Source organism: Halichoerus grypus, chromosome 8 (assembly GCF_964656455.1).
Source record: "Halichoerus grypus chromosome 8, mHalGry1.hap1.1, whole genome shotgun sequence".
NCBI classification, from domain to species: domain Eukaryota; kingdom Metazoa; phylum Chordata; class Mammalia; order Carnivora; family Phocidae; genus Halichoerus; species Halichoerus grypus.
The window spans coordinates 99,160,260-99,168,727 of NC_135719.1; the positions used below are offsets into that span (position 1 = coordinate 99,160,260).

Genomic DNA, 8,468 nt, shown 5'->3' on the forward strand with positions numbered 1-8,468 from the left:
TCAAAAATAAGATGTTGAACAGAAGAAGTCAAACATAAAGAGTACCAACTGCATGATTTCATTTATCTGAAACAATATAAAGACAAGACTAATCTACAATGACAGATACAAATCAGTTTTGACCAAGGCCAAGCGTTGGGAGTAGTGATTTACTGAATGTAGCATGGGTGAATTTACTTTTCAGGGATGATGAAAATGTTATATACCTTTTTTGTGTGTGATGGTTATTTGTGTTTGCATATCTGTCAAACCCACTGAGCTGAACACTTGAAAATTAGTAAATTTTATTATGTGTAAACTATGCCTTAAAATTGATTTTATGATCTCCTCAAAAATATATATGACATGGTTCCTAGACTTTAGGAAGTAACCAAAGGAAGACAAACACATTTACTTTCCTCATGCTTAAAGAAGTCATTGTGTCAGGGAATAACAAACTCAAGGCCTGCAGTCCGTCTGTAGCCTGTAGATATCTTGATTGAATGGCATGATGTTAAAAAGAATATGTTCAAGTGTTTTTAGTTGGGATAGGTTCTCTCTATTTACCACATTGCCCACAGTTCTCTATTTTTAGAAAGTGGCTTTTTTTTCGGGGGGTGGGTCTTCACATATTCACTGAAGACACTGGAATATGCAGCCTCTGCATTTTGGCAGAATATTTGCAAATTATACCCACTGCCATAATCAAAGGTAGATTCCACCAAATTCCAAAAGCCTAAACAATCTGTTTTAGTAGTGCTGCTCACCCTGGATATTTTCACTTAGCCTTAGATTGTCCTACATATTCATAATTATACAAGCAGATTCTTGGGCATGAGGTGTACATGCTTCATCAAAGATTCTAAGAAATGCTACCAAATCACTTATTAGTCATACAGTCATGCAAATATTTAAGAGGTCTTCCTATTTCCACCTACTTAATGTTCAAAATTGTAATGTATATTTACTCAGTAATATACTTTTGTGTTCTAAAATTACTCAGTACATAGTGTTTATAGGATCCAATAACTCTACAAAGAAATATTTTTATTTATTTTTTATTATGTTCAGTTAACCAGCATATAGTACATCATTAGTTTTTGAGGTAGTGTTCAAAAATTCATTAGTTGTGTATAACACTCAGTGCTCATCACATGTGCCCTCCTTAAAACCCTCACCTGGTTATCCCATCCCTCCACTCCCTCCCTTCTGTAATCCTCAGTTTGGATCCCAGAGTCCAGAGTCTCTCATGGTTTGTCTCCCTCTCTGATTTCTTCCCATTCAGTTTTCCTTCCCTTCCCCTGTGGTCCTCTGCTCTATTCCTTATGTTCCACATATGAGTGAAACCATATGATAATTGTCTTTCTCTGACTGACTTATTTCACTTAACATAATCCCCTCCAGTTCCACCGATGTCAATGCAAATGGTAGGTATTCATCCTTTCTGATGGCTGAGTAATATTCCATTGTATATATGAGCCACATCTTCTTTATCCATTCATCCTTTGAAGGGCATCTCAGTTCCTTCCACAGTTTGGCTATTGAGGACATTGCTGCTATGAACATTGGGGTGCATGTGCCTTCTTTTTACTACATCTCTATCTTTGGGGCAAATACCTAGTAGTGCAATTACTGGGTCATAGGGTAGCTCTATTTGTAATGTCTTGAGGAATCTCCATACTGTTTTCCAAAGTGGCTGTGTCAGCTTGCTCCTCACCAACAGTGTAAGAGGGTTCCCCTTTCTACACATCTTCACCAACACTTGTTGTTTCCTGTCTTGTTGATTGTGGCTATTCTAACTGGTGTAAGGTGGTATCTCATTGTGGTTTTGATTTGTATTTCCCTGATGGCTAGTGATGTGGAACTTTTTTTCATGTGTCTGTTAGCCATTTGTATGTCTTCTTTGGAGAAGTGTCTGTTCATGTCTTCTGCCCATTTTTCGACTGGATTAATTGTTTTTTGGGTGTTGAGTTTAAGAAGTTCTTTATAGATCTTGGATACCAGCCCTTTATCTGAAATGTCATTTGCAAATATCTTCTCCCATTCCATGGATTGCCTCTTAGTTTTGTTGACTGTTTCCTTTGCTGTGCAGAAGCTTTTTATCTTGATGAAATCCCAAAAGTTCATTTTTACTTTTGTTTCCCTTGCCTTTAGAGACATGTCTTGAAAGAAGTTGCTGTGGCCAGTGTCAAAGGGGTTAATGCCTATGTTCTTCTCTAGGATTTTGATGGATTCCTGTCTCACATTGAGGTCTTTCATCCATTTTGAGTTTATCTTTGTGTATGGTGTAAGAGAATGGTCTAGTTTCATTCTTCTGCATGTGGTTGTCCAGTTTTCCTAGCACCATTTATTGAAGAGACTGTCTTTTTTCCAGTGGATGTTTCCTGCTTTCCCAAAGATTAGTTGACCATAAAGTTGAGGGTCCATTTCTGGGTTCTCTATTCGTTCCATTGATCTATGTGTCTGTTTTTGTGCTGATACCATACTGTCTTGATGACTACAGGTTTGTAATATAGCTTGAAGTCAGGCAGAAATATTTTTTATATATCACTCTATATCTTTTTATTTTATGTAAGTTGTTCTGATAATGAAAATTTACCTACTTGACTTGGATTGTTTATATGATGTTCTTTGGCCAAACATAGTAATGTTCTCATTTAATACAAACACAAATATCTTATAAAATAAATACATTGGTGTAAACTTCTTTTAGTGGAAGAGTTTTCTAATGTAAGACCCACTTTAGCTTCAAAAAAAGAATAAATTATTAAGATAACTTGGGTGCTTTATATTTCTTATTAACAGTTTTCCTACACCTTTTAAGTATTTGTAAATGTGAATCACTTTTAGTTCCTATTGTGTGTTTTCTAGAATGTAGACAACTTTAAATTTATATGCTACTTAGATATAACTACCTATTATTGGAATTTTATTAGTAATACCTCATGATAGAGAAATCATGTCCAAATGTCACAGTCTTGGCTATGGAGAGAGTCTGGACAATTATTGAACTTCAGAAAGAATTATCCTGTGTAATATATTTTGTTGCTTTTTCAGACATATTTTGAAATTATAAGTCACAATGAGAAAGTCATTAAAGGTTCAAAGAAAAATATTCAATAAAAGTGAGTTTGGGGGTTCCGCGTTCCCCTCACACAGAGTTTTTAAGAATATTTGACTCTGGGTTGGGCAGCAGAACGGATCCCAGTCAATTCAGGCCTCCTTTTTACTCCCTCCAGAAATGCCTGGTGAAGCCACAGAAACTGTCCCTGCTACAGAGCAGGAGTTGCCACAGCCCCAGGCTGAGACAGGGTCTGGAACAGAATCTGACAGTGATGACTCAGTACCAGAGCTTGAGGAACAGGATTCCACACAGGCAACCACCCAACAGGCCCAGCTGGCAGCAGCCACTGGAATCGATGAAGAACCAGTCAGTAAAGCAAAACAGAGCCGGAGTGAAAAGAAGGCAGGGAAGGCTATGTCCAAACTGGGTCTTCGACAGGTTACAGGGGTTACAAGAATCACTATCCAGAAATCTAAGAATATCCTCTTTGTCATCACAAAACCAGATGTCTACAACAGCCCAGCTTCAGATACCCACATAGTTTTGGGGGAAGCCAAGATCGAGGATTTATCTCAGCAAGCACAACTAGCAGCTGCTGAGAAATTCAAAGTTCAAGGTGAAGCTGTCTCAAACATTCAAGAAAACACACAGACTCGAACTGTACAAGAGGAGAGTGAAGAGGAAGAGGTTGATGAAACCGGTGTAGAGGTTAAGGACATAGAATCGGTCATGTCACAAGCAAATGTGTCAAGACCAAAGGCAGTCCGAGCCCTGAAGAACAACAGTAATGATATTGTAAATGCTATTATGGAATTAACATGTAACCATCTGAAAACAAGGACTTTTTTTGGTGTTTCAAAAGAATAACTGCAGCTTGGTTTGAAATTTGTAGTTTCTATCATTAACAAAGTTACGGCTTCTTGTTGGATGAAAAAAAATGAGTTTGGATTTCATAGTATCTACTTTTACATGACTAGTTATAAAGAATGCACTAACATAATAAAAAAGAATGCACAGGATCCCCTTAAAAGGCTTCTTGTGTTTGTTTAGAATGTTTCTCCTTAGGGTGCAGATCAGATTCCTGAAATGGCTCTCAAATTTCACTATGTAATAGAAATAAATGAACAGTTAAGCTCAAACTCAAAGCTTATCAGAAGAGAAAACTTCACTGAATGCAATGCTAAAGTGAAAATGTTTGCTAAGTCACTAAGGATTTATTCAGTTTGCTACAGCCCAAGTTACCAACGCTAAAAGTCCATTTACATGTTAGAGCTGACTATCAAAAGTCTTTTTGTAACACGTATGGATTCGTTTCCCATTACTTATTTATAAAAGTAAGTGCATAAAAGTGGTACTAGACAAATTGTTTTTGTTGCATTGAAATTGTCAGATACTGTATTTTCAAGCAAAATCTCTTTTTAAACATTATCTGTTATAATCAGTTGAGGCTTGATTAATTCACATAAAATAAAGCCATCTTTATGCTAAAATCCAGAGGTATTTCTATTTAGATTTTTATGATAGTTTCAGTATTTCACAATAATTTTGGTTTTTAGGGAAAAAAAGTAATACTGTAAATGGAAAATATAAAGTGCAAACATTATCTTTGACATTCTATTAATTAGTCATCACTAAAATGATTTATCTTAAGACTCTAGTATTACAAGAACTGATTTCCATAAGAGTAAGATTTGGAAATTTTACAAAATCAAGACAATTAGAACATTTCTTTTAAAATAATTCATTTAAATGCATATCAGGTCTAAAGATAATCATAGCAATTATTTTCTCATGAAGAATAACCCAGATTTTAGCCTATAATTAATCACCTTGCCAGTTACTGAAATACATCATGTATTATTTTTATTACGGGGAAGCTGTTTTTAGTAGTCATAAAAATGTGTGATTAAGAATGGAAGCAGAGAGGTGGATTAATGTGAAGCTAATGAAGCTTAACACAGTGCCATTCACTTTCATGGACCCCTTCTGGACCTTGGGAGAAACTCCAGCAATGTGTTCATGTGATCCTACATTTAAAAAAAAAAAAAAAAATCAAGAGTAATATTTTAACTGAAATAAGTAAAAGCCCTGTACTTTATAGACAGTTATAAGTTACTGGAGTGATTGTGAGTACTTTGGGGATCCAGGAAAGAAGTTGGGTTTGTGCTACATTTAATTAAAGTATAGAGGAATGTCTTTATGTGAACTGCAGTGACTTCAATATATAGTTAGGTTATTGGTGGCCATCCGGTAGAGAGGAGTTCCACTATGCCAACTTACCTAACATCATAGCATGAAGACTCAGGGAATGAGGGCTTATCATGATAGAATGTGCCCTATAATTCTTTGCATGGGATGTTTGCACACAGTGGAAGAGTAACAAAGTTTAAAATGAACAGAATAAGAAGGAAGTCATGCAAATTCTTCTAAAAATTTCATGAGGAAAATTACAAGTGGAAGATTTAATTCTAGTCAATTTTTAATCAAATTCTCCTATCAGGAATATATAACGCACTATGTGTAATGCAGTATACACAATATATTGTGTATGCACAATACTTTTTTCTTTTACCTTTCTCATGGGAATCATGCAAAAGAGAACTTATCAGAATTCCTGGTTGTTATAATACACATTTGTAGTGTTAACTACAGTGCTACTCTTGAGTGAACACGTGCTTGTGGAGAGTCAAATCTCAGTAATTAAAAACAAATTTTGATCAACTATAACAGAGGAAATTCCAACTTACCTTTTTATTTCTTCTATAGAAAATTTTATTATAAAATCATGGTCACATGAAGAGGAAATATGAATATGCAAGCCAAAAATATCAGAACAATTAGAGATGTCAAAAGATTAATAATTATTTACTTTTTGAATTTTATTATGTTTATGGTATTAATAAGCATTTTATAATTTATATTTTTGTCATTTCATTCTCAATGTAAATAAGTGGACATAAATTACTGAATTTATTATTTATAATTTTATGCCCTGTTTTTTTTTTTTTAAGATTTTATTTATTCATTTGAGACACAGAGATACAGAGAGAGAGAGCACAAGCAGAGGGAGAGGCAGAGGGAGAGGGAGAAGCAGGCTCCCCGCTGAGCCGGGAGCCTGATATGGGGCTCGGTCCCAGGACTCTGGGATCCTGACCTGAGCCGAAGGCAGATGCCCAACCATCTGAGCCACCCAGGCGCCCCTATGCCCTGTTTTTTAAAAAAGGCTATCAGGGAGCCTGGGTGGTGCAGTTGGTTGAGCGTCCAATTCTTGGTTTCAGTTCAGGTCATGATCTCAGGAGTCTGCTTAGGACTTTCTCTTTCTCCATCTGCCCCTCTCCCCCCTTTGCCTCTCTATCTCTAAAATAAATAAATATTTAAAAAATAAAAAAGTAAAAGAGGCTATCAAAAATTATATAAACTTTAGGCCCCAAAACACATGGTTCTTCTCTTATTAAGCAATTAATATTTACACTTAAATAATTAGATCAATATTTTTCAGAAATTATAAATTCTTTCAAAACAAATATAATGCCATTCTCCTAAATATAAACATCTGGGAAATTGCATTACTAAGCTTCTCATAAGAAATTGTAAGCTTATATGGTTAATATAATCCCAAAAGAAGTATCATTAAATAGACTAAATCGCTCTACAAAAAAAATAAGTACATATTTAAAAAACTTTCCTAGTGGAAGATTGTCTAGTGAAATAATTGCAGTGCTTAAAAACATTGCTGTTCTGTAAGCCTCCCTTTTACTCAATATTCTTTTGTTCCTCAACACTCCCTTTCTTTTGTTTACTATACCATTCATATGGCAAAATGCTATTCATTGCCTATATTAATATTTTGCATTTCATCCCCAGAGACAAGTGACAATGAAGAATCTCATTTGTAAGCTGAAATAGAAAGAAAATAATTTTTCTCCATATTTTTCTGTCATCATCTTGGTGGTGGGACTTAAGATACACTTGAATTTCACAGCAGAGCACTTTTTTTTTTTATGATCAAGTTGGTTTTATTCCAAAAATGCAGAGTTTAACATTAGAAAATTAATGAATGTAATTTACCACATCAACACAGTAAAGGAAAATAAAAACACATATTTTGATAAATTCAGAAAAGGCAATTTTAGAAACTTGCCATTTATGAGTAAAACAAACACATAAGCAAAACTTAGCAAAGTCGGGATAGAAAGGAATTTACTTCATCTGATAAAATATAACTATAAACAAACTTGCAGCAAATATCATACATTAACTATGATGAAATATTAAAGGTATTCAAGATTGTCACAGCAGAGCACTTTAAAATAGAGTCCGTATAAATTGCTTAACTATAAAATAAAAATCAAATGTATTTGAATATTGAGAAATTTAAAATTTAATACTCAAACCACCATACTATTATTATAAAGCCTGTCATTTTTCTCCCTTAACTACTTTAATTATGTGATCAGGTGTTTTAGGATCAAGGCTTTACTCACCTTTTATTTTATTTTATTTTTTTAAAGATTTTATTTATTTCACAGAGAGAGACAGTGAGAGAGGGAACACAAGCAGGGGGAGTGGGAGAGGGTGAAGCAGGCTTCGCGCCAAGCAGGGAGCCCGATGTGGGAATCGATCCCAGGACCCTGGGATCATGACCTGAGCTGAAAGCAGATACTTAACGACTGAGCCACCCAGGCACCTCACCATTTACTTTAATTAAATGTTTTCTTTCCCATTCTAATATGTATAAATAGAACTTTTTCTTGCATTCTTTATATTTTTGCAATAGTGAAATATTTGTTGTTAAATAATTAACAATATTTTGTATAATACACATTAGATATTTTTGTAAATGTGTGACTCCTGTGCTTGTGTAGGGCCCACAAAACCATGTTTAGCAAGAGGTTTAATGTTGTAATCTAAACATGTTTTTGATGATGGATATGTTCTGAAAAGTAAAATAATCGCTCGTATTAGAAGGATTTCTACATACAGGCAGCTAAGATGGATATCAGAGTAGTTTTATTTTCTTTCATTTTGAAATTAAATTTTGATAAGTAGAATAAGTATTTGAATATAGGTTATCACTTTTTTCATTTTTATTGAGACAAAATTGGCACATAACATTGTATAAGTTTAAGGTGTATGCCACGAGGATGTGGTATAAGTATATACCATGAAATGATTACAAGTTTAGTTAACAATCCATCACTTCGCAGAGTTACAAAATTTGTTTGCTCCTTCTGATGAGAACTTTTAAGATCCATTCTCTCAACAACTTCCAAATATAAAAACACTGTTATTACCTACAATCATCATGTTGTACACTGCATCCCCAGAACTTATTTTCTTATAACTGAAAGTTTGTACCTTTTGACTACCTTTACCCACATCTTGCTCTTTATGTCAGGTTTAGAAGGAGGAAATGTCTTTCTTC

At 34.5% G+C, this 8,468-nt stretch overlaps 1 pseudogene; it reads left to right on the forward strand.

Annotated features, from left to right (window-relative positions):
- Window positions 1-3,112: 3,112 nt before the first annotated feature.
- On the forward strand, window positions 3,113-3,928 carry LOC118540317 (nascent polypeptide-associated complex subunit alpha pseudogene; annotated as a pseudogene).
- The last annotated feature ends 4,540 nt before the right edge of the window (window positions 3,929-8,468 follow it).